This window comes from Chiloscyllium plagiosum, unplaced genomic scaffold (genome assembly GCF_037043375.1).
Source record: "Chiloscyllium plagiosum isolate Xiang-an unplaced genomic scaffold, Cpla_swu_hap1 HiC_scaffold_11, whole genome shotgun sequence".
In the NCBI taxonomy this organism is placed as follows: domain Eukaryota; kingdom Metazoa; phylum Chordata; class Chondrichthyes; order Orectolobiformes; family Hemiscylliidae; genus Chiloscyllium; species Chiloscyllium plagiosum.
In genome coordinates, this window is record NW_028270149.1 from 85,039,568 (window position 1) to 85,066,637 (window position 27,070).

At 40.9% G+C, this 27,070-nt stretch overlaps 1 protein-coding gene across 2 annotated transcripts in view; it reads right to left on the reverse strand.

Moving 5' to 3' along the window:
- The window catches only part of LOC122557063 (muscleblind-like protein 3), a 280,435-nt gene that overhangs the window by 252,870 nt on the left and 495 nt on the right, over positions 1 to 27,070 (reverse strand). The gene's annotated exons all lie outside the window — the stretch shown is intronic.

Sequence of the window (27,070 nt, forward strand, 5' to 3'; positions counted from 1 at the left end):
TATCCCCATAATCCTGCATTTCCCATGGCTAATCCACCTGATCTACACATTCCTGGACACTATGGGATAAGTTAGCATAACCAATTCACCTAATCTTTGGTCTTCGGGAAGAAACTGGAACACCCGAAGGAATCCCACACAGACACAGGGAGAATGTACAAACTCCACACACACAGTCGTTCATAGGTGGTATCAAATCTGGGTCCCAGATGCAGTGAGGCAACAGTGCCAACCGCTGAGCCACCATGCTGCTTAGAGTGGGTGGAGCTCAGATTGAGTTATGTCAAGAAATACTACCTCATGCAACACCATGCAATGGAGCTCTAGGCTCTTGAGTGATGCAAGCAGTTGGGGAAGATAGTAAAACTGCACAGCTCCTTTCATATAATCTCTCATCAACCTATTCAGAGAATGTTATAACACACCTCTGTGTGTGCAGTTAGGATTTGAACTCAGGTCTCCAACCTCAGAGATAGCATCACTACCAGTGCACTGCAAGAGCCAGCCTGGAGTTCTCAATGTGTGCTCATTGCAGTTAGCATATTAGGGAAGAGGGCAGATTAAATCATTTTAAATTGTATTACTTACTATCCTTAAACCATTTGAATTAAGCAAGCGTTGAGATCCCTTTGCTCAGAGGATGAGGTGTAGTGAGAGATGGTGAGCCTATTACCACATAAGTGGTAAATTCTCTGCTCTGTGTTTATTGCTTCTTCCATTGCTGGGGAATACTTTCAGTATTATCAAGTCATTTGCAATGTGGGCACACACAAGGTTTTACATTTATAGTTTAGCATGGAAAACAGACAGAGCAGACTTGAAAGAGAAATTCACACTTGCTTACTAGAACTGTCAAAATTCTGAAAATGCCTGCGCATGTCTTGCGACATTCCTTATGCTACATTGAATAGAATGCTGTTGTGTTACAATGTTGGAAAATCATGTGATGATCCATGTATTACTCTGCTGCTAACCTGGAACCATGAGCTGCATTATTCCCAGCCCTAGGGATGGGTATCCTTGCCAAGGAGCTGGCGGTGTTGGTAAAACACCAATGGTGTCATTCCTACCTACCCCTGTGGAAGCTCATTTATCAATTGCAGGAAAGCAATCAATCCAGTCACCTATCCGCGCACAGGCTACCTTGAGATGCCAATTAATGGCGTTAAGTCCAATGTCACCTTCAAGCTGAGCTCTTACCATCAATTCCACAAAAGTGGGTTAAGGTATGCTTACCAAATTGCATTCAAAGCCAGCCTCTTTGATTTACATGGTTCATTGTCTATTTGAAAAGGACCTTTGGATGTTTAATTACATTAAAATAGATAATTAAATATACATTGTACTGCATTAATCAGGTCAAAGTGTTTTGTTGGAGCAGTGTTAAACATTGGGCCCAATATCCTGGTAGGGAGATTTGCTAGAGCTACTTGGGAGGACCTAAGCTCATCTGGCAGTGAGGTGGGACCTTCAGCAGTATTGAGACCAGAGAGAAGGTTGGGACTAGTATAAGTGTTAAAGAGAGCAACTTAAATAGACAAGACAGGCAAGGGTACAGCAGGGAATGAGGGAAGACTGATGAATTAAAGTGCATTTATTTCAATGCAAGAGACCTGATAGGTAAGGCAGATGAGCTCATGGGAACATGGGACTGGATTACTATAGGTATTACAGAAACTTGGCTGAGGGAGGGAGGGATAGGACTGGAAGCTCAATATTCCAGAGTAGAGATGCTATTGGAAAGACAGAAGGGGTGGCAAGAGTGGAGAGGGAGTGGCGTTTTGATTAGGGAAAACATCACAGACAGTACTTGGAGAAGATATTCCTGGGGAAATGTCCAGTGAGGCTACTTGGGTGAAACTGAGAAATAAGAAGAGGGTGATCTCTTTGATGGGATTGTACTGTAGCCCCCCCCCCCCCAGTAGTCATTGGAAAATTGAGGAGCAAATATATAGGGAGATCGCAGATAGCCATGAGAATAATAGAGTTGTATCTAAACATAGATTGGGACTGCTATAGTGTTAAGGGCTTGGATGGGAATGAAATTGTTAAGTGTGTTCAAGAAAACTTTCTCAATCATTATGTAGATGGCCACAGTGGGAAAAGGAAAAACCTGAACTCCTCTTGGGAACTAAAGCAGGGCAAGTGACTGAAGTGTCAGTGGGGAAGCACTTTAGGACCAGTGAGCATAATTCTATTAGGTTTAAAATAGCTATAGAAAAGGATACATGTGGTCCACAAGTCTAAGTTCTAAATTGGGGTTAGGCCAATTTTGATGGTGCTATACAAACACTTTCAAACGTTGACAGGCAGGGAGGGGGTGGGGGGTGGGGAGAGGCCTTCCACTGATGGGACATCAGGCAAGTGGGAGGCTTTGAAAAGCGACTTAACAAGAGTTCAGGGACAGCATGTTCCTGTTAGTGTGAAGGACAAGGCTGGCAGGCACTGGGATGACTAGGCTCTGGTCAAGAGAAAAAGGGAAGCGTATGTCAGGTATAGGCAGCTGGAAACAAGTGAATCCCTTGAGGAGTACAGCAGCTGTAAGAGAACACTTCTAGAGTCATAGAGTCATACAGCATAGAAACAGATGCTTGGCTCCAACTCAACCTTGTTCCCAAACTAAAGTAATCTCACTTGTCTGCATTTGACCCATATCCCTGTGAAAACGTTGCCCCTCAGGTTCCTTTTAAATCTTTCCCCTCTCACCTTAATCCTGTGCCTTCTAGTTTTAGATGCCCCTACCCTGGGGAAAAGACCTTGACTATTCACCTTTTCTATGTCCCTCATGATCTTATAAACCTCTATAAGTTACCCCTTCGGGCTCCTACACTTCAGGGAAAAATGTCCCAGCCTATGCAGCCTCTCCATATAACTCAAACCCTCCAATCTCAGTACATCCTTGTGAATTTTTTTGCACTCTTTCCAGTTTAATGATATCCTGCCTATAGCAGGGCAACCCCCTCCCCAGAATTGTATGCAGTACTATACATGTCACCTTGCCAATGTCTTGTACAGCCATAACATGATGTCCCAAATCAGTGTTCTGAACAATGAAGGCAAGTTTGCCAAACACTTTCTTCAACACCCTCTCTATCTGTGACCAACTTTCACAGAACTATGTACCTGCACCCTTAGGTCTCTCAGCTCAACAAAACTCCCCAGGTCCTACCATTGGCTGTGTAAATCCTGCCCTGGTTTGCCTTACCAAAATGCAGTACCTTACATTTATCTAAATTAAACTCCATCTGCTATTCCTTGGGTCACTGGCTAAGTTGATCAAGATCCCATTGTACTCTTAGATGATCATAGTTATTGGGACCAGCTAGACTTCATTGACTATGAGGCTCTTCATTGGGGTTGTTAACCTGGACCAATCAAGGAAGCCTCGGCTGACCAATATATTCAGGAGATTAGAATCTCCTCAATTGAGGACTGACTCCAACTGGCTGGCCACATCCAGTGTACTGTGCACTCATAAATAAAGGGTGACTTGGTGGTAGGACTCAACCTCTGTGCAGTTATTTCAATGACGTTCTTCACTGAGCCACAATGCCACCAATTTTGGTAAGTTTCTCTCCTTTTCAGAGAGAGGGTGGTGCATATAATGGAACAAGCTCCCTGAGGAAATGGTAGAGGCGTATACTATTACAGCATTTGAAAGACGTTTGGACAGGTACATGGATAGGAAAGATTTAGAGGGAAATGGACCAACTACAGGCAAATGGGACTAATTTGGTTTAGGTAACCTGGTCAGCATGGGCAAGATTGGCCGAAGGGTCAGCTTCCATACTGTATCACTCTATCTGTCTATTTGGCGAATAACTTCCCAGATAGCTTTCCCCTCAATAGCTTGGGTTTTCAATTGCACTGTTCACCTCATTCAGGAAGTTTCCTGGCTCTAGTATGAGGCAGGATGTCTATGTATTGTGATATTGGCACAACTTGTTAGGGAAAGACAACCTTCTCTCCCGTCGCTTAAATAACATGTACCTGGTCAAAGAAGTCTTAGATACATTCTTTATTTCATCCCTACCCAAGTCTCATGATGTATGTGGCAACAAAAGCATATGATTATGTCCATTTCCACAGTTTTTATGGGAAGGAGTCCACCATAGTTATGAATGAACAGTTGCCACGCAAAATCAAACATAGCTGATCAAGGGACCCTTCTGCCCTTGCACCTTGTTATAGATATACATAAAGGTTTCACAGTTTAATAACCTGTTGGTTTGGCCCATGTTATAAATACAGCTTCCAGAGCCGACAAGCCCTGGAGCAAGGAAAGAGTTGGATTTGAAACAGGTTCTCGACAACAGTGATGAGGTTATAGCTATTCCTAGCTGCTCCCATGTGTTAATTAAACCAATTACGTTTTCAAAGTTCACTTTTTGAGAGTGGAAACGTTGTCAGTTCTATTTCACAGTGCCTTCTATATTGAGTGGTACAGGAAGGGCAAAGTTTACAGCCATAATGTCAACGATTCAGCTAGGACCTGATTCCTTGTTCCTCTTCTATGGATTTTAGCATCTTTCAGCAACTCTTCACATTTCAGGTCTGTCTTTCTCTTTGTCAGTAGTTGTGCTTCTGTAAAATTTTGCACGATTCTATCTCAGCTCTACTCTGACATCACGTTAAAGTATGTATCATCACATTACAGGACAACTTCCTTGTAAGTACCACGTGTTTATTGAGCTGGCTGATACGTCGATGCCTTATGCCAAAGGTCACATGACTATGGTAAGCCAGAACATACATCAATAATGTATTGCAAATTTATCCCAAATACTGTTCATTTCTCTATTAGACCTGCTACATGCTATATACCAAATTTAATAATAAATATACAGATTATAACCCCTCTTAGAGTGAAAATACAGTGAAAGATTCTGCTGACTTAATCCTACAAGTCAGAACTTGGGATAGGGTTACCTATTGACAATTGAAGACGGGGTTTGGGTCACTTTTACTTGTCTGCATTGAAGGTGTCGCATTAAAAAATGGAATTACAAAATATTTATATTCAGCTGTTCACCACAAACAAGGTACAGATTCCGTTTAATCAACCTGCACTTGCAAAATCCAACAGAATCCAACATTGGATGTGATTCTGTAATTGGACAACATTTCCTGGATATCCTGAATGTGCGAAAAATGACACTGACAACCAATTTAGGATTATCAATCAGGCTAACAGAGTGGAGCATTTGTGTCTACTGGAAGCTGCAAATAATAATATTCAGGACTCTGTTTTTTGCAAACAAAAATAACTTGCTCATGCACTGTGTCAATTTCAACTCAACAAAACAGGTATCAATCATTGGCTGGCTCAGTTCTCAGTGTAATACCATCACCAAAGTGAACCAGTCTTGTTTGAAATAAAACAAAGCCTGACAGATCACTACCGATCATCATTAACCGGTGCGTTGTCTATGGCAATGCCTCTACCAATCAGGGTCCACTTTGCAACCAATCAGCACTCTCCTCTCACACAGTATACATGTTGATTCTCCCTTAAATTTGTAATTCTTACAAATTGTCCTGATGAGTGAAAGATGAGAAGCTTTGATCAAATATGTCTTTTCTCAGCAATGCTAACATATACATGTATGTGCTAGAAATGGGTCAAAACACATTTATTAAAAGCAGTCTGGTGAACAGAATTACTAAAACTGAACTCAGTGGGAGCAATCTTTTCTGATTTAGCAGACTATATGGACAAGTTGCACATGAGAGTGTTCAGCACCCAATTTACGTGTTGTACAGAGGATGTATAAAATACCCAAAATTGATCTCTGATTGGACTTCTCCCCAAATAAGTACGGAGCCACCCTACATGGGATGAAAGAATGGCTCCCCTCTTCAGGATCAGAGATTGAATCACCCCATGGAGTCGGGGGTTAAGAGCCCCTCTCCTTCCATAATATACAACATTGCTGACTCCCAGCTTACCCACTGAAATCTCTGACCCTTATCTGCATAACTGGCTGCCATTAATATTCAGGCCCAAGTTCGGGGAAAGCCCACAGACATGACAGAAAGCAACAGTACCTTTAGTACATGCTCCACTCATATATCCAGGACTGCCTGCAACATAAGATAACATTCAGGCAATTTACTCCTTTAAGTATTATATTTCCTGTGGGGTCCTTAACATTGAAAGTAGCATTATTTTGTTCATAAGCTCCTTTTAATTAATGCCACTGACATATGTCATGAGATCACCATAACTTTCCTCTCCAGTACCAGTCAATTTTACTCGAAAATGTAAATCATGCTTTGGAACAGATGAAGCTGAAAAGCTGAGCAGTTAAGTGCTTGACCCTGGTTTTCAAGAGTTGCACAGAAAAGAGTTCTCTCTACACTACATGGCAAGGCTGATATACACAGAACCATTAAGCAGGATAACACATTGAATGGTTATTGAACTTACAAGAAAGGTCTATTGAATCATATTATATCATACCTTTGAAATTGCCAACCCATTCAGCTAAGGTTGGTACTTTTCTCCACAGGAGCTATTCAGTATAATCCCACTCTCCTGTCAGCATTCCTCATCTTTATTAATCCTCTTTTTCAGACCCTTTAGTTTAAGTTGTGACTGTATTAAATTTGTGCCATCTCTTGTCCTCCTATTGTAGGTTATCTCTTGCCATTGATAGTGATAGAATAAATATTGGCTAGAACAATAGAAAGGACTTGCTTAATCATTTTCCCAATAGTGTCACAAGACTTTTTATATCTAGTAGAACAGAGAGGTGGTGTTTCAGTTTAGCAGCTCAACTGAAAGTTTGCATTGGGAGAATGACAATATCAATTTTGTGCTCAGACCTCTCAATCATCTCAGGACTTACAACCATCAAAGTTCAGAGGTGAGAGCACTGCCATTTGGTTAAACTGATAAAGTAGCACCAATTGGAATATGTAGACTGTTAGATTTACATTTTGGTGGGATAAACTGAAAGCCTGCCAGGAAAAGACTTCAGCTAATAATAATTCACAGATGACCTGATATTATTCAACCCCTTCGCCCCTCCTTCCCCCAAGTCGATAAATATCAAATTACTTTACTGGTTATTTTAAATATAATGCCATATTTATCAATCTCAACTCGTAACTAGTTAAATGCATTTTTAATTGGCACGTTTCTTTTAAACTATGCACCTTTTCACCTCAACAATAAACTTGTTTGAGATGTAATTAAATAACCATGATCTTAATAACACAGAAAGTAATCTGCAGGACTCCAAAAAAGCAAGGGGTTTTCACTTTTTTCCCCAGCTCTTTCAGAGAACAGAATAATTTATAATGGGGAATGAGATTACAGTAATTGATAGCATTTGGCATGTGTATATGTGGCCTCATGTTTAAATTAAAAAAACGCTCAGAAGCAAAGATCCAAGAATGAACCAAAGCATTTACCAAGTTTCTTGGCCACAAATCAATCAAGGTTTAATGCATTGTTCAAATAATAGGCTGGAGAACCTTTAATCAAATTAGTCCTTAATAGGATACCTTAGAAATACCACATCATCAATTCCAGATTTGGAGATGCCGGTGTTGGACTGGTGTACAAAGTTGAAAATCACACAACACCAGGTTATAGTTCAACAGGTTTAATTGGAAGCACACCAGCTTTCGGAGCTATGCTCCTTCATCAGGTGAAGGAGCGTCACCTGGTGTTGTGTGATTTGTACATCTATTCCAGGACTTTGAACGATCAATGGGATTATGCAATCTATTTTAGCACATTAGATTTAGTTATAAGACAAAAATTAACTGACTCCCAAAATACACTTTCATATCATGTCATCATTTACCTAATCAACCCAATTTTGAAACACGCTTGTACAATGTACTCGTGGACCAACTGTTGCTGTAGTGTGATATTACAGTGGGTAAATGTTTAATACTCCTGCAGCAGTTTCAAATGAACAAAACTAATTAAAACAGACAGGAACTAACAATATGCAGCCATTAAAAGCCTGTCCATTATTACCTTTAACAGAAATTACACAAACTATTATTGGGCTGTGAAAAAAAACAATAAACTATTATAAGAACTGGAATTATCCCAGCAGAGCCTCATTCTTTGCAACATGGGATGAGCTCTCTGAGAACTGTATCTAATTCCGCTCTGTTGTTATCCAATATTTCCTTCGTTCCACCCATGGCAATCTTGCCTTTAACTACCTGGGCACCAGGTATTGAACTTTGTTGAAAGCTGTCAAACTCTTCATGTTGAAGTATAATCAGGAGACATCTTCGCACAAGGAGGGGAGTTGAATATTTGGGATTCCTCCAGCAGTGGGTTTTGTTGAGTTTGAGCAAATGTAGATGTTTGGAGTTGGTTCACAATGGTAAACAAGGATGAGGGAGCTGAATGGCCTTATCCTGTTCCTGTGTACATTGATCAAAAGCTTCCATGTTGAAGAAGGGTGAGAAACACAAATAACACCTATATCAAGAATGCTTAACCAATGTACAAGAAAGACTTTCTCAATGCTTAGCTTCAACATACAGCCACCTTCCCTGAATCCTCCACAACTCAGCAACTCAGAACAAGCACCAACACAAACTACCCCCACGACAGAGCCCTATAGCCTCACTGAGTCAAGATTGTTCTTAAAATAAATGCAGTTCAAGGGTGTAAGAAAATAAGTTTTGGCTACATTTATCAGGTTATAATTAGTTAACTACTCGCTGTTCCAATTACAGAACTGACCCTGAATTGACATTTATGTTTCAAGAATAAAAGATTACACGTAGTCTATTAAAAGACTGACCTCGAGTTTAGAAAAGACTTTTGATATCACAAGTCACAAGAACAGCAGCGCAGAACCTGGAATGTTTACATGTTTTTGTAAATGTTGAACTCGCAGAGTGTTGTGATTGTGTTCCTGAAAGAGCCTGAAAAAGCTGGAGATGGGTGGGGGGTGTGGTGACTTAGTAACATCAGAACGGGGGGGGGGAGGGCAGAAACAATGCAGAGATGTGTGAGGTGATGCATTTTGGTCGGAAGAACATTGGCAAATAGTAAAAATGAAGGGGTACAATTGGAAAGGAGTACAGGAGCGGGGGGACCAGGGTGTATATGCACACAGATCATTAAAAGTGACAGGACAGGTGGAGACAACAATAAGTAAAGCATGCAGTATCTTTAGGTTTATTGCTCAGGGCGGAGAGTACAAGAGCAAGGAGGTGATGCTGAACTTGTGCAAGATACTTGTAGATCTCAGCTGGAGCATTATGTACAGTTCTAAGAACCACTTTGTACAAAAAAACGTAAAGCATTGAAAAAAGTGTAGAAGCAATTTACAAGAATGATTCCAAGGACGAGAAACTTGAGGTATGAGGATAGATTTGAGAAGTTGGAACTGGTTTCCTTGGAGAGAAGGCAGCTAAGAGGAGATCTGATTTCAGTTTTCAAAATCATGAACAGGCAAGACAGAGTAGACAGGGAAAAATTGTTCTCACCTATTAAGTGAATAAGAATGCAGGGGCATAGATATAAAGTGAGTAATGGTGGCACATATGTGAGAGGTAGGGTGGTTGATGTATAAGAGGTAGGGTGCCATGTGGGTGAGGGTTTAGGGAGAAAGATAGTTAGGTAATGTGGTAAGATGCCAGTGGGGTGACTGTTTAGGGTGACAGATAGGTAGGTAATTTGGTAGGGTGCTAGGTGGGTGAGAGGTTAGGGTGACAGGTAAGAGGCAGATGAGGAGTAGAATCACTCATAAATATGTGATGGGTGGAGTGCAGGTAAAGTGAGAGGACAGTGTGGTAGTGGGTGAGTGGTACAAGTGGCAGATAAGGGAGTGAATATGGGTCAGCTGTTGGGGACGCTTGATTTTGGGTGGAGCAGTAGGATGTTAGGAAAGGAGTGCATATGGTTGTTAGGTGGTGTGTAGGGTCCACACAGTGTTAGTTGTCTGAGGTATGCAGGGAGACAGTCAGGTCATAGAGTCACAGAGATGTACAGCATGGAAACAGACCCTTCGGTCCAACTCATCCATGCCGACCAAGAAGGGATATCCCAACCCAATCTAGTCCCACCTGCCAGCACCTGTGTCCTGTATAGCCGCAATATGACCTCTCAACTCCTGGATTCAATACTCTGACCAATAAAGGAAAGTATACCAAATGCCTTCTTCACTATCTTATCTACCTGCGATTCCACTTTCAAGGAGCTATGAACCTGCACTCCAAGGTCTCTTTGTTCAGCATCACTTCCCAGGACCTTACCATTAAGTGTATAAGTCCTGCTAAGATTTGCTTTCCCAAAATGCAGCACCTCGCATTTATCTGAATTAAACTCCACCTGCCACTTCTCAGCCCATTGGCCCATCTGGTCAAGATCTTGTTGTAATCTGAGGTAACCCTCTTCGCTGTCCACTACACCTCCAATTTTGGTGTCATCTGCAAACTTACTAACTGTACCATTTATGCTCACATCCAAATCATTTATGTAAATGACAAAAAGTAGAGGACCCAACACCGATCCTGGTGGTACTCCACTGGTCACAGGCCTCCAGTCTGAAAAACAACCCTGCACCACCACCCTCTGTCTTCTACCTTTGAGCCAGCTCTGTATCCAAATGGCTAGTTCTCCCTGTATTCCTGTATTGTGGGTAATTGGATGTCGAGGGTATCTGGTTAGGTGTTCAGGAGGGGAGTTGGGTGTTTGGATTGGAGTAATGGGAGTCAGTGTGAGTGATTTGGCAAATCAGTTTTACAGTTAGTCAGGAATCAGAGAGGGTTTTAATTCCTCTAAAATGTCCTGGTTAATATGTCAGGTTAGGAATGCCTCTGAGGCCTCCTACTTTCGCTCAGAGTTGGGGAATTCCAGCCTCAGTGAAAAGCAGAAACTCCTGTAATTAGTTCCTAGCTGTCACTGCTAGCATTCCCATTGTCTTCACAGTTCTGTGAAAACCCAGTGCTAAACAAATGTACAGCTGATGAGGGCATTAAAATGTAGGCAGAAGAGAAAGTTAAAAACAATTAGAAGGGAAAAGATGGACATCAAATGGAACTACAAAATGTTTTGCAGGCTCACAAATAACAACAATGGAAGGTCAAGATGAAAATTGGGTCACTCGATTGATTGTGTTAACATTATTGGCATCGATGGAGGAATGGTGGAAATATTTTAAAAATTAGTCTGCTGAACTATTTACCAGGGAATAGAACATCTGAATATGAAATCAGATGACGAGATTAAAAAGTACATATAAAACAAAAGATGGTAACATTTTTAATAAACTAATCAAATTTCATCATTTCAGATTAGTGTGGATCTATAAGTTTACCATTTTTAAAACAATCTAGGGAAGAGATAACAGAGCATTGCTACACATTTCTAATAAGTTGTTAGAGAAAGGTGTAGTTCCTAATAGATTGATGGGTAGTTATTTTCATTTCTGGATTTAAGAAGAGAGATAGAACATGCCTGAAAGTTATGGTCTAGTTTTCTTTACATCGGTAGCAGGAAAAATAACTTTATTCTTGTTGAAGGAGACAGCAGAAGATATTAAAAATGTGATCAATGTTTGTTAACATGGATTTAGAAAAGGAAAGTCTCTTGTTTGACCAATCTTCTTGAATTTATTTTCTAGGTGGTAACTGAGAGAGCGTGCAAGGGTAATTTCTATGGTGTTACGATCTCCATGGATACCAATAACATTTAAAAAGAAAATCAAACTTCTAGTTGTTAGCTGAAAGAATAACACATCAAGAATTCACATTTTAAAACGCTTTTGTATTCAAATGACAAAAGAAAATTACTGATTAAATGTCATTTTCTTGTGTAAGTAACTTATACTTTAAAACATAGAATTAAACAGGTTTGTATTTTTTACTGCTCAATTACGAGTCTCATAACAAACTGTTCAGTCATTCCCAACCATCAGTGTAACACTTATAGTTTACTTTCCCAGATGATAACGTCTAATCACAGACCTGTTTCTCACTACAAGGGTTACGAAACAGATTTCTTCCAAAACCTAAATAAATCTTCCATTCTCTAGTAAATCCTCATAAACTCAGTTGTGAAAATGAGTGTGAGCAACCAACTAGATTGTGTAGTGGAAGGTAAAGTCCATACTTTCTCTGCTTAAAGTGCAGGCCTGATTTTTGCTCCCGACCTCTCAATTGGCTCTTAACCTCACAAGACAAGACTGCAACTATTTGCCTGCCTGATATGCCTAGTTTTTTAAGGTAGCCTGTATCTGAATATCAAAATGGCAACCTCATCCTGTTCTCTTTAACAATACAATCATAGAATCATAGAATCACCAATGGGCAAGACATTGATCATATATCTAAGCAAAAATGCTAATCAGTTACCAATGATCACAACTTCTGCTTCATACAGAAGAGGTTTACAGCATAATTGTTACAAAACAAACATAAATACCACTTTACTGTGATTCCGGGAATTGCAGGGTCTACCTGGTATAGATTTAGGAACGGCAGTCAATGTTCCTAAGTGTAAGCAATTTGCACTTGACTCTCAATAAAACAATTTGAGACTTCCTCAGGTGCCTATCAATTATAATATCCCAGTTTATTATCACACAGACTCCAGTGTGTCACACAAACTCCACCACATGTCACAAGACTCCTCTGATTTACCCTAACAGGACCCATTGTTTATATTGTGTGATTTTCTATAACACTGTGTAGCACGCGCAAGTACCACATCATAGGAGAACTAACTGTACATATTAGATTAATGAATAAGGCCATAGGATGCACAATGAGGGAAAAACAGCAAAATGGTTTGCTCGTTGGCTGTAAGACTGAAAGCAGAAGGTGGGATAATGGATAGCTATTCTGAATAACAAAAGGTGGAATGAACTGCTCCATTAGGATCATTGCTGGGATCATTGGTATTTACAATTTACATTCATGATTTAGGCCTTGGAATCAAAAACACTGATCTTAAGTTTGCAGGTGAAATCACAGATACTCAATACTGAGGAGGACTGCAACGAACTAGAAAGAATACATTAACAAAATTGCTGTGTGGACATTTAATCAACAAATGAAATCCAACACAATAAATGCGAAGTCATCCATTTTGCCAAGAAAAACAAGGACATCATGTAGTATCTAGAAAGTAAAAACATAAATGCAATAAAGAGGTAAAGGGATCTGGAAGAACAAGTATACACATTCCTAAAAGTAGCAACACAGTTTGCTATTTTAACTGTCTTGTGAATATAAATTTATTTCAGAAAGTTAAAAATCACACAACACCAGGTTATAGTCCAACAGGTTTATTTGGAAGCACTAGCTTTCGGAGCACTGCTCCTTCATCGGCTGATTGTGATCCTGATGAACCGCCTGATGAAGGAGGAGCGCTCTGAAAGCTAGTGTTACCAAATAAACTTGTTGGACTATAACCTGGTGTTATGTAAGTTTTAACTTTGTACACCACAATCCAACACCAGCATCTCCAAATCATTATTTCAGAAAGGTAGCGTTGAGAAGTAAAGAAATTTATGTTGAACTCATATTGATCCTTCAACCCTGCTTTGAGCACTACACACAAATCTAGTTACTAATATGATAGAACAGACATAGAGACATGAGAGAGGGAGGACCAAAAAGATTTATAAAGACAATGCCAGAAATGGAACCAGGGAAAAACTGACAGCTGGCTCTCTTGTCTCTTGTAAAGAGGAGGCCGAAGGTGATTTATTAGAGGTGTCTGCAATTTCAAAAGGTTTGACTGAGTAGACACAAATAATCTTCCCATTTGTGGGAATGGGCAACCTGCCGAGTTATATGACATTGGTATAAAATAGCTGCCAAGAAATTAAACAAGGAATTCAGGTGATTTCTTTCTCCTGAGAGTAGTGAGAATGTGGAACGGGAGTGATTGAAACGAATAACTCCGATGGATTTAAGGGGAAATGGGACAAGCATTTGAAGAAGGGAAGAGGGACTCATAATAATGGATTTCAATGAGGACAGATGTACGATCTCTTACCACGTTTAATCAAATTGTTCGTTTCTGTGCCACATGGAAGACATTACACAATGTGTTGATGTAGTTTCTCCATTCATAAGGCACATTCGGAATATCAGCATGTACAACCGGAGGGTTTTCAGTCACTCTTGTGGAGTATATAGGAATACCTATGACTCACTGATGCTCTTCAAGTCATGGGCAACCAGATTTCCAGGAAATGTCATTAGTTGGAGCAACCTGATCTCGGGTCTCAGACTTCAGTGATGAGGATAGATTGAAGAAGTTGAGACTATTCTCCTTAGAGAGAAAAAAAAAGGCTGAGAAGAGATTTGACAGAGATTTTCAAAATTGTGAGCAGGTTGCATAGAGCAGATAGGGAGAAGTTGTTTCTGCTCATCAAAAGAACAAGAATGAGAGAGCACAGACCATAAGACTGTAAGACCATAATATATAGGAGCAGAATTAGGCCATTTGATCCACTGAATTTTCACCACTATTCAATCATGGACCAAAATCTTTTGGTCCTCCCTCTCTCATGTCTCTATGTCTGTTCTATCATTGTCTTGCCTTTTCCCCCTGACCTTTGATCCCTTACCAATCAAGGCCCTAGTGAAAATACCTTCTCCGCATCCTCTCTATTCAAGCCTATCAGTATCCTCTAAGTTTCAATCAGATTCCACTTCATCCTTCTGAACACCATCGATTACAGACCCAGAGTCATCAACCGCTCCTCATTGGACAAACCCTTCATCCCTGGGATCATTCTTTTAAACTTCCTCTGGACCTTCTCCAATGCTAGCACATCTTTCCTCAGATACAGGCCCCAAAACTGCTCACAACATTCCAAATGAGGGCTGACTAGAGCATTATACAGTCTCAGTAATAAACCTCTGCTCTTGTATTCTAGCCCCCTTGAAATGAATGCTAACATTGCATTTGCCTTCCTAATTGCCAACTGAACCTGCATGTTAATCTTAAGATAATTCTGAACTAGGACTCCCAAGTCTCTATGTACTTCAGATTTATGAAGCTTTTCCCAGTTTAGAAAATAGTTACCCTTCTATTCTTCCTACCAAAGTGATAACCTCACACTTTCCCACACTATTTTGCATCTGTCACTTCTTTACTCACTCGCCTAGCTTGTCCAAAACTTTCTACAGCCACCCCACTTCCTAAACAATCTTTGCCACACCCCCAAATATAGCAATTATCCCTTAGGTTCCTTTGTGTAGATTATTATTTTGAAATGTGAATATTTGTGGTCCCAACACTGGCCCCTGTGGAGCTCCACTAGTCACTGCTGCCATCCTGAAAAAGACCCCTTTATCGCCACTCCCTCTCATCTGCCAGTCAGCCTATCCTCTATCCATGCCAGTACATTGCCCTTAACAGCATGGGCTTTTATTTTATGTAACAGTCTCCTGAGTGGCACCTTGTCAAAAGCCTTCTTGAAATTCAAATAGATAATGACCACTGGCTCTCCTTTGCCTAATTTGCTCATTCCACCTCAAAGAATTATAATAGTTTTGTTAATCATGACCTCTTCTTGATGAAACTATGTTGACTCAGCCTATTTTACCATGCACTCCCGAGTACTCTGCAATCTCATCCTTAATAATGGACTTAAAGATGATAAAGAAAGTGATGCAAGGAAAAAAACAATCACACAGCGCATATACAATGAATTGCCTGGAAATGTGCTGGAGACAGGATCAATTAAGGCATTAGATTGGATTATTTGAATAGAAATTGTTATCATTTGCAACCACTTGTTAAGGAGTATAACTGGCATCTAGGACATTTCTGTCACTGGTCACAGGTTCTGTGGGTCCTTATATAGCTGATGAGCCTGATCTTAGAGCCACGTCTCCAACCACATATTTGGTAGGTGTTTCCGGGAAGAGGAAGTGGTTCTTGGGCTTAACGTTGTTGGCATCCTTTCTCTGGTTCCTTTTCCATACTTCCTCTTGTTAATGGGTATTCTCAAAGAATTGTATCCCCTCGTGATGGAGGTATCCTCAGTGTGAAGATGTGACTGCGTCTCCACAAGGATTGTTTAGTAGTCACTTCTGTTGATATGCTCATGGACGGATGTATCTGAGAGGGATTGTTAAGGACAAGGTCCAGTCAATTTCTCCCTCTTGTTGTTTACCCCTTGCTGTAGACCCAGTCTAACAGCTGTGACCTGCAAAATGACAGCTGGCTCGGTCTGTGGTGGTGGACATTGACGACTCCCACCCAGAGTACATCCTACATTCATTACCACCCCCAGTGCTTCCTCACATTGGTATTCAACAAGGAGGAGCACTGATTCATCTGTGGAAGGTAGATGATAGGCATAATCATCTAATTGACCCATTGAGTCTGCACTGGCCCTCCGAAGATGATCCCACCCTATCCCTTTAACCCTGCATTTACCCTGGCTAATCCACCTAGCCTACAGCCCCTTGGATACTACAGCGGAATTTCAGCATGGCTGATCCAACCAACCAACACATCTTCGACTATGGGAAGAAACCAGAGGAAATGCATGCAGACATGGGGAGAATGTGGAAACTTCACACAGACAGTTACCCTAGGGTGGAACCAATCCCAGGTCCTTGACATTGTGATGCAGCAATGCTGACCATTGAGCCACTGTGCCATCAGTGGTACAGCAGGAGATTTCCTTGCCCATGTTTGAGTTGATGCTGTAAAACTTCATGGGGTCTGTAGTCAATGGTGACGTCTCCCTGGACTGTTCCCTCCCTTTTGTATATGAGTGTACCTGTCCTGAATGTACTTTGGGATGGCAATGCCTTGGATAGTCTCCCACAAGTCTGGGGGTGCTGTTGTTGCTTTCAGTTCCTCGGTCATTGCTGAGTATTACTCCTTAATCAATTTTCTGCAGTGGCTTGATACAACTGAATGGCTTTTTCAGAGGCAGTTATAAGCTGATCGTATATTTGCCTGATGAGGTAGGGCTGGCAGGTATCATTCCCTTAAGGTTACTTGTAAACCAGGAGGGTATTTACAACATCTGATGACAGTATCACCACTGAAGTTGGCTTCCAATTCCAAACTTTTTAGAAGTGAATGGCTTTTAATTAATGAATTTTTAAAAAATTAAACTGAACCAGTTGTCAAGCTATGATATGAATGTGGTCAAGGAGACAGGCTGAGATTTCTGTAGCTACAGGTGTGTCTCCAGGATTACATGCTTCCTCCCTGTTTCTGAGCCACTGACCAACTGCAGAATGCTGGTGGGTGGAGTTAGGAAGGGTGAGCAACGCAAGGGTCCATATCAACACCAACAATGTAGATACACAGAGGAAACAGAACACTGCAGATGGATTTTTAGAGAGCTAGAAAATAAATTCAAAAACAGGACTTCAAAGATAAGAATTTCAGAAATATACCTGTTACACCATGCACCAATAGAACTTATGCACAGAGCAGATGAATGCGTAGCTGAAGACCTGGTGGAGGAAGGACTGGGTTTTGGAATCCTCGAACGTTGGAACCAGTTCTGTGGAAGAAAGGACCCATACAAGCCAAAGGGGTAATACCTAAATAGAGTCATGACCAATATTTTGTGAGCGTTTTTCTGACATGTTAAACTGGATTGTCAGGGGGGGTTGGAAACCTAAATGTACATACCGATGAGAGAGAAGCGAAGTTGGAAATGAAATGTAGAAAGTTAATAAGGAAGCATAGATGACTGAGTAAACAAAAACGAGAAAATTGGCAGCAGAGAAGCTGTTAAAAATAAGGGGCTTTTCTTTTTTTAGACAGAAATTAGACTTACTGTTGCATCTTTGGAACTCTCTTTCTGAGAGTACTTGAATATTTTTAAGGCAGAAGGTGGTGGATTGATGTTGAGTAGCAGGGTGAAAGGGTATTAGGGCTATGCAGGAATGTAGAATTGAGGTTACAATCAGGTCATAGAGTCATACAGCACAGAAACAGACCCTTTGGCCCAACTCCAACCAGATATCATAAACTGATCTAGTCCCAGTTACCAGTTCTTGGCCCTTATCTCTCTCCATCCTTCCTATTCTTATACTCATCCAAATGCCTTTTGAACATTCTAATTATATCTGCCTCCACCACCTCTTCTGGCAGCTCATTCCGTAGATGCGCCATCTTCTGCGTGAAAAGTTTGCCCCTCTGGTCCCTTTTAAATCTTTCCCCACTCACCTTAAAGCTATACTGTCCAGTTTTTGACTCCTCTACCCTGGGGAAAAGATCTTGGCTATTTACTCTAACCATGCCCCTCATGATTTAATAAACCTCTATAAGGTCATCCCTCAGCCTCTGATGCTCCATGAAACAAAGTCTCTATTCAGCCTCTCTCCTATAGCAGGCAGAGCAGAATTGGATGCAGTATGCTAAAAGTGGCCTCATGAATGGCCCATACAGCTGCAACATGATTTCACAGCTGCTACACTCAATGCAATGACCAATGAAGACAAATGTGCCAATCACATTCTTTACCACCCGGTCTACCTGCGACTCCGCTTTCAAGGAACTATGCCTCTGCACCCCGAGGTCTCTTTGTTCAACAATACTTTCCAGGGCCCTTCCATTAACTGTGTACATCCTGCCCGGGTTTGCCTTACTAAAATGCAACATCTCACATTTATCTCAATTAAACTTAGCCTATTGGCTCATCTGATCAAGGTACCATTTTACGATGAGATAAGCTACTTTAGTGTCCACTACAATATTAATTTTGGTGTCATCGGTAAACTTGCTCACGATAACTTCTATATTTACGTGCAACTCATTTATATAAACGACAAAAAGCTACCAATCATTGCAGCACATCGCTGGTCAGAGGCTTCCAGTCCAAAAATCAACTCGTCAGCACCACACTCTGTTTCCCACCTTCAGGCCAATTTTGTATTCAAATGGCTAGCTTCCCATGGATCTCAAGTGATCTAACCTTAATAACCAGTCTAACATGTGGATCCTTGTTGAATGCCTTAGCCATGATATTATTGAATGGCAGAGAGATCCGAAGGGCTGAATGGTGTATTCCTGCTCCTTGTTTATATGTTCAATAACTGAAGGCATATAGTTCATTGGAAAGAGTTGGGTGAATTAGGCGGCTGTCCTGAGGTCATACTTAACCAATTGGAAATATGGTATTTTAGCTCTTCCTGAAGCATGACATTAAATTGGAAAGCCACAACATTCCTAGTGAAATAACTTCAAGGGCTGACATCAATGCATAACTTTTGACAATAGCACTGCCTCTCACGGAGTCAGGCATGCAAGGGGCTCACTGTCCCTAACATTCATCCTTTTACGTCAGCCAGGACTCCCTGATTAGACCAGATTAACAGCCCCAATCAGGGAACTCAGATTCTATGGAATCCGGCTGGCTGACCTCATTATAATCGCTACACCTAGTTAGAGAATTTTCAGACTGGTTAGAGAGAGGGACAGAGAAAAGGAAGGGGGGGGTCATAATATTGCTATAAGAAAAAATGCTGTGAGGATGGAAGACAGGCTTCTGGATGATCAGAAAAGACCATATTGGTTAAAGTAATGAACAGAAAGGACAAATATGTTCTCACAATCAAAAATGTATGGGACACCAAACCAAAAACAATCTAGAAAATCTATTGAGTAGTAATAGCAGAGGATTTCAAACGCCAAAATATTAATCATAGAATCCCTGCAGTATGGAAACAGACCATGCAGCCCATTGATTCCACATTGACCCTCCAAACAGCATCCCATTCAGTGCCACCCCTTTACCCTGTCCTTAGAACCCTGCATTTCCCGTGGCTAATCCACCGAGCCTGAACATCCCTGGACACTATGGGCAATTCTGGAGAATGTGGAAACTCCACACAGAATGTTGAAAATTAATTCCAAAGAACTCGTAATTGACACAGCAAACTCTTTTAAAAAAGTTAAAAATCACACAACACCAGGTTATATTCCAACAGGTTTAATTGGAAGCACACGAGCTTTCGGAGCGACGCTCTATCATCATCTCCAAATCATGACTTTTAAAAAAGGGACAGCTCTGGACTTAGCTTTCAAGGCTAAAAATTAGCTGGTAAAAGGGATGTCATTTGGGGAGCACTTTGATGGAAATATTTGGAATGTCGTCATGTGAAAAAAGAAACCAAGGAAGAACAGTACTAAAAATTTTAAGTTGGGAAAGCTGAGTAGTGATTTAGCAAAAGTTGACAGGAAACAGCCACATGACAGTGGAAGACATTGGAGGAGGAGAAAGCGAAAGTTCAGAACAAATATGCTCCCACAAAAAAATTTAAAAATCACACCAGGTTATCGTCCATCAGATTTATTTGGAGGTATTAGCTTCTGAAGCGCTTCAACCTACAGATCCACACACTCACGCAGACCCTCTCTCATACACAAGATTTCTCTCATATGCTCACATATATATGCACCCTCTCACAGATTTATACCTCATTGCACTCACACATATACATCGACACACATTCTGTCACAGACACTCACATGCACACACACACTTGATCTCCCCTGTGTACGTTTACATGCAAGCTTGTACTTGCAGAATTACATTTTACTTTGCTCAAAAACTGCATAAATCCATGTAAGATTCTGTACACTGGGACACAGACAGACTTTAACCTCACATCTTCAAAGCATTATCTGAGCTGAGATGGCACCTATTGTTAAAGATCTCTTGAGAATGTAACTTTAAAAAAACTTCTAGGATTTACATATAAAAGAACTGAAATTAACATGGTCATTCTAAAAGATGAAAGACTTAATCTAAATGTGTTTAATATTACATTCCATGACACTGCAATTCAGTTGCTATAAATCCTGTGTCTTATAATTCTGCTCTAACACACCTGTTGAAGGAGCAGCCTTCCGAAAGTTAGTGCTTCCAAATAAACCTGTTGGACCTAGTGTTGTGTGATTTTTAACTTTGTCCACCCCAGTCCAATACTGGCACCTCTGAAAAAAAATGTATGGGGCCTCAAATCTAGACTCCCTTGACTGTCAAATGGCAAAGGATACGAAAGGAGAAAAAAAGGACAAATATAAAGCGTTTAAAACTACAAAAAGTACAAGAGGACTGCTCAAAATGCAGAATGGAATTAAAATGAAAATTTGGAAAGCAAGCAGTCACAATGAAAAAAATTGTCAACTATAATCAAGACACAGATTGATCAAGAACAGTCAATGTGGATTTATTAAGCGATGGTCAAAGAGTCATATATCACATGTAGAGTGCCATTAAGCACATTGATTCCATGCTAGCATTCTGCAGAGCAATCCAGTCTAACTTAATTAGACTGGTTGAGCTGATAAACAGGAGAGTTGATTTGATTTGATTTGATTTTCATTTTATTGTCATGTGTACTCAAGTACAAAGGTACAGGAGTACAGTGAAAAGTGTATAATGTTGCCACACAAGGTGCCGTCTTAGGTATAAGCACCTAGGTACAGAATCTTAGGAACAAAGTAGAAAGAAAGAAGAAAGTTTAAAGTTAACCATTGCAGTAATTATAGTACAGTGACACCTACCTAGTTTTAAGTAGAAAATAAAGAAATAAAGCTGAAATTTCAAACATTACAGTCTTTCTTAGGTGCTTAACCATCGTGGGACCACACCTCAATGAATCACCTCGAGACTGAAAGTCCACACTGAGGTCATTCAGGGTGAAGAGACAGCCATGTACCACTAAAAGACCACCATGCCAGGCTGAGAGACCGCCAAGCCAAGCCAAAATGGCGGCTTTGCCATATTTGATATAGTCGCTTCCGGTTGTCAGTTCCAGCTGTCCGCTGCAGTAGTCAGTATATTGGGTCTAGGTCCAGGACAGATTCAATCCATAAGCACATCGACCTGGATCCAATATACTGACCACTGCAGCGGACAGCTGGAACTGACAACCGGAAGTGGCAGATCCAAACCACTACAAATGCCGGAGGAAAGATCACAGAAGCGCTTCACAGGAGGCTCCCAAGCACTGAGGATGTCACCTAGACAGGGGACGAAACGTCTGCAACACAAATTCCCAGCTCGGCGAACAGAACCACAACAACGAGCACCCGAGCTACAAATCTTCTCACAAACTTTGAAGTCTATATGCATTTTAGCAAGACATAAGGCAGACTGGTCAGAAAATTCAGACCTCATAATGTCTAAGGGCCAGTGGCAAGTTGGATCCAAAATCAGCTCAGTGACAGAAAGCTGTAGCCGATAGTGGAAGTTATGTCTCTTGTGACAAACCAGTTGGAAGTTGTCTTGATATAAGCAAGGATAGATCTCTGAAATCTTTGAGATCCATCCATGGATCAGGAGATCCATTTTGAAAGGCTGTGGGTACAGGAACCACTCTTAAACTTTGGTCACATAAACTGGACTGATGTTTCATTGTACTATTGAGAGGTGCTATACAGTAAGAGGTGCTGTCTTTCAGATGTTTGGCCAGGGTTCCATCTGTCCTCTCAGGTCGATATAAAAGATTCTGTGAAACTATTCAAAGAGAGGGTGGCTAATGTTCTATGGACATGGATTTGAATCTGCTGTGGCAAATAGTGAAATGTGCATTTAGATTGAAAAATCAGGTAGCCTAATAGTGACCACTGTCCATTGTTGTAAAAACCCATCTGGTTCACCAATGTCCTTTAGAAAAGAAGTCTGCCATTCTTATCTGGTCTGGCCTATGTGTGATTCTAGACCCACAGTGATGTGGTTGCTAGGATAGGTAATAAATGTTGGCCGAGCCAATGACATCCACATCTCATGACTGAATATACCCAAAGGCACAAGGAGGGAAGGGACTCTCCCCAGTGACCATGACCACTATTTATTGTTAACTAACATCACTAAAAACAAAGCAGCAGTTAATCTATCTGCATAATGTTCTTAGTTTTCAAAAAAGGACTACAATGTTTACTGCCAAACAACAGTGCCTACATGTCAGAAGTATTTCATTTTGCTTTGAAGCTCTTTGGACTATACTAAGGGTGCTTTGTAAATGCAAGTCTTTTTTTTTAATACCACTAAACATGGGAAGGACGGGAAAAATCAGTTGTCCAAACAGAAAGACATTTTGAGTGTTGAGAGATCGAAACTGCTGTCTGACCTGGTCAAACCAGATGCACTGCAGCCTGGATCAGGTGTTACCCTGATACAGCAGTTAATGGTAATAATAAAGCAGGTCCCGTGAGCAATAATTATTTTGCTCTGTGATATAAATACAGTTAACAGAATTCAACCAACCTGAGATTTACACGTCAGCTCAGACCAATGTGCAAGACATGAGCTGAACAGCAGCAGTCCCAGAGTGGCTTTAAGGATAACTGTCAGAGCCTCAAATCAGTTTTCATCAGTTTTAAAGTCTCAGGATGTCAAAAAGACTCACCAAGAGCCTTTAAAGGCAAACAAAATTAGAGACTAGGTCTTGTTGGGTGTAGCGTAGACAGGAAGAAGGAAGGGATGGAAGTGAAAGAATGGGGAAAAAGAAGGGGAATGGAATGCTGAAGCTGCCGGAGAGGTAGAAAGCAATGAGGAAAGATTTGTAAATGGGAGGAGGATGAGGAGAAGGGAAGTGAACTGAAGGAACAATTCTGGAAGAGTTTTATGTTCATATCTAATGTCTTCTCCCAGGATAACACATTCCTTCTCTCACTCTACCAGTGAGCTTTCCAGTGCCAAACCACCCGTTGCCAAGTGGGACAGATTATCCCAACTCTGACTTGTTTCATTCCACACCTGGGCCCTCAGGGTCCACAGAGTCTGCCAGTTGTTCTACATGACCCCCACCATCTGAAGTGTCTCTCGTTGAAAACCTGCCACATGTCAAGTTCTATCCAGTGGAACAACACTTCATTCGAGAACCACAGGAGGGAAAGGAGCAAGGACACCAGGCACCTGGAGCTTGTCCTTTGGCAATTCGTAATTATTGTTGTTTACTGTTAAATATAGATAGAATAAAAACAGAAAGTGATGGAGAATCTCAGCAGGTCAGCATCTGTGGAGAGAGAGAGAGACTGTTAAGATTTCAAGCCAAAACTGCTTGAAAGATTTCAAGCCAAAACATATCAGGCATTTTCCACTTTTTTTTTCAGACTTGCATCATCAGCACTGTTTTTACTTTATTTAAATAAAAGTGGAAGTTGAGATTTTGGGTAAATCTGTTTTTTGTTCTGGCTTTTCTGTTAATATTTATATCATAGAGAAATGAGGTTAAAATCCATGAAATTAGAACAGAAAGTGCTGAGGAAACTCAGCATTTGTAGAGGGAAAAACAGGATTAATGTTTCAAGTTCAACATGAGCTTTCTTCAGAACTGAAGAGGGCAGGAAGATTGAGGCGTTTTATGCTGCAATAAGAGGGGGAAGGGAAGAAAGTAGAATAGATGGTAAAGGTGCCCCAGAGTAAAAGAGGTAATTGTGATGGAAAACAGAATTCACAGACTGAAGTTGTTGAACTCAATATTGAGTCCTGAAGGCTGTAACATGCTTAAGCAGAAATGGGGTAGTTGATGGCCAATCGATAGCGTTATTGCTAGACTATTAATCCAGAAACCCAGGTAATGTCCTGGGGACCTGGGTATAAATCCCACCATGGCAGATGGTGAAGTTTGAATTCATTAATAATCTGGAAGTAAGAGTCAAGTGATGATCATAAAGCCATGGCTGACTGTTGAGAAAAGTCTATCTGGTTCACTTAATGCCCTTTAGGTACGGAAATCTGCCATTCTTACCTGGCCTCGACATGTGACTCCAGACCACAGCAGTGCAGCTGTCTTCTGAGCAATTAGGGATGGGCAATTAATGCTGGTTCAGCCAGTGACACCTACATCCCATGAATGAATAAAAAGAGGTGCTGTTGCTCCAGCTTGCATTGAGCTACACTGGAGCATTACAGTAAGCCCAGGACAGAAACATCAGCGCAGGAGGAAGATTCATGACCAAAAGGTCAGGTCATTTTTAAGGATGGAGTGAAGTGAATGTGTTCTGCATCAAAGGAACTCTTGAGGGTGGACTGAAGGGAATCAATCAAAAAACTGTTGGGAAGCACAGTGATGATAAACTTGACTTCGGGTAATAGTTCTATCACTGTCGCAGCCTACTGAGGAGTACCATCAGTCTAAGATAACAGTAACAGGAGAAGGCTCTTCAGACCCTCAAGCATGTTTTGTTAAATCATGGCTGATTTATGTTTTAATGCTAGCATACCTTGATCCAACCACCCTTCTTTCAACATTTCAAGCCAAACATTTGCTAAACTCAGTTTTAATATTCCGTTAGTTCCACTTCAGCAACTTCATGAGGTTCCAGCTATTTGCAAAGAAGTGTTTCCTGATTTCACCCCTCAGGTCTGAGCTCTAATTTTTCACATATTCAGTCTCGTTGTCATGGATCCTTCTATGTAACTTAGCCAATCAAATCCAGCAAAAAGCCTACTATAAACTGACCGATGACACTAAATAGTTGTCAGGATGTCACTGGGGAAATTCAAAAATGTGATGTAATAATGCAAAGAACCTCAGATTTTGGAGATCAGGAACAAAACCAGAAGTTGCTGGTGAGACGCAGCAGTTTTGCCAACACTTTTGGAGAAAGAGACAGAGTTAGCATCCCAAGGGTATCAATAAGGAAGCCCAATGAAGAAGAATTATTGGACTCCAAGCATTAACTCTGTTTCTCTGCCCACAGATGCTACCAAACCAATTGAATTTCTCTAGTTATTTCTGTTCTGTTTCATAAATTTGATGATTGCTTCATCACCTAAGTTGTCTGTTTCTGCCCAGTGCGTAACCACAAGTAGAAGGCTCTGTGGCACAGTGGTAATGTCATTACCCTGACACCAGAAGGTTCAATTCCCAACTGCTGCAAACTTTTGTCATACTATCTCTGAGCAAATTGATTTAAAATGTCTGTGATCATAATGAGAAAACAATTTCAGGAGGTTCAAGTGAAAACAAGATGGCGGCATTGGCAAGGTAAGTAATGTTTGGGCTCCTGAGCATGCCCGGTACAGGTTGGACACATTCTTTCTCTTTCTTTTTCATCTTCTTTCTTTTTCTTTTTCTTGTCGATGGTGCAGAAGATTTCATCATCACAGAGGAGGTGGAAGTGAACCTCATGGCGAAAAGGGTAGCTACAGCGGTGGCTCTCTGTTGTGGTCAGCCCAGAGCGGGACTCCTCGTGATGTCAGTGGAGTCAGGGTCCCTTGGGCATCGGCTGGACCCAGCACAGGGACTCATTGTGGCCCGGAGACTGGAACATCTTACAGAAATCCGGGAGAGCTTAAGAAAACCCAGAGCCATGCTTGACAAGAAGGACTGTAAAGATGAACATTACTCCTTATTTTTCTACCCTTATATTTTTCTGTCAATTGACGAAGCTCTGTTCAAGTAATTTCTTTTTGTTCAATTTGTAATCTAATTGTGGCGACAAAACACTCTTCACTCTATTTTCCGAAATACATGTGACAATAAGATCATTCATTCATTCGTTCAAGTCATGGAAATGCACAATTTAGGAACAATCACGATATATAGATGTTAATATCCACTGTGGGGAAGAACCTTACTCTGCAGAGGCTGCTACCTGGGTGACCTGTAGGTTTCCTCACCAGTATCATTGAGGAACATTACATTTTCAATGCAGATAGCAGTCCACAATCCTCTCTCTGTTGAATCGGCATAGTCTATGTGGCACAGATGCCTCGGAATTCATTTCCCTTTGCAATATCCATGATTGTATTGACCAAAAGTTGGTTACGTTCACATTTAAGTAATATATCATTTATTCCAAATGTTAGAATCTTTAATTTGCTGACTGCCATGTAGGTTTACAGCGTTCTATTTCAGTGTGACATGTTTCCAAACAGATATCTCTTGCCCTTCACAAGGAATGACGGTGACATTAGCATCTGGCACATTCTATTGAAAACAAACCTTTCCTTTCTGAGCGTCGGGGAGCTGAACTGTCAGAACTGCAGAGGGTGAATCAGGCACAACCCTAGGTGAGAAACTGGAGGGAGCTCACTCAGAGTACAGGAGGTATGCCCAACATTTCAGTTCCTTTTCAGGTCAATCAATGGACATGCCGTTTACATCATGAGAGAAATATTTA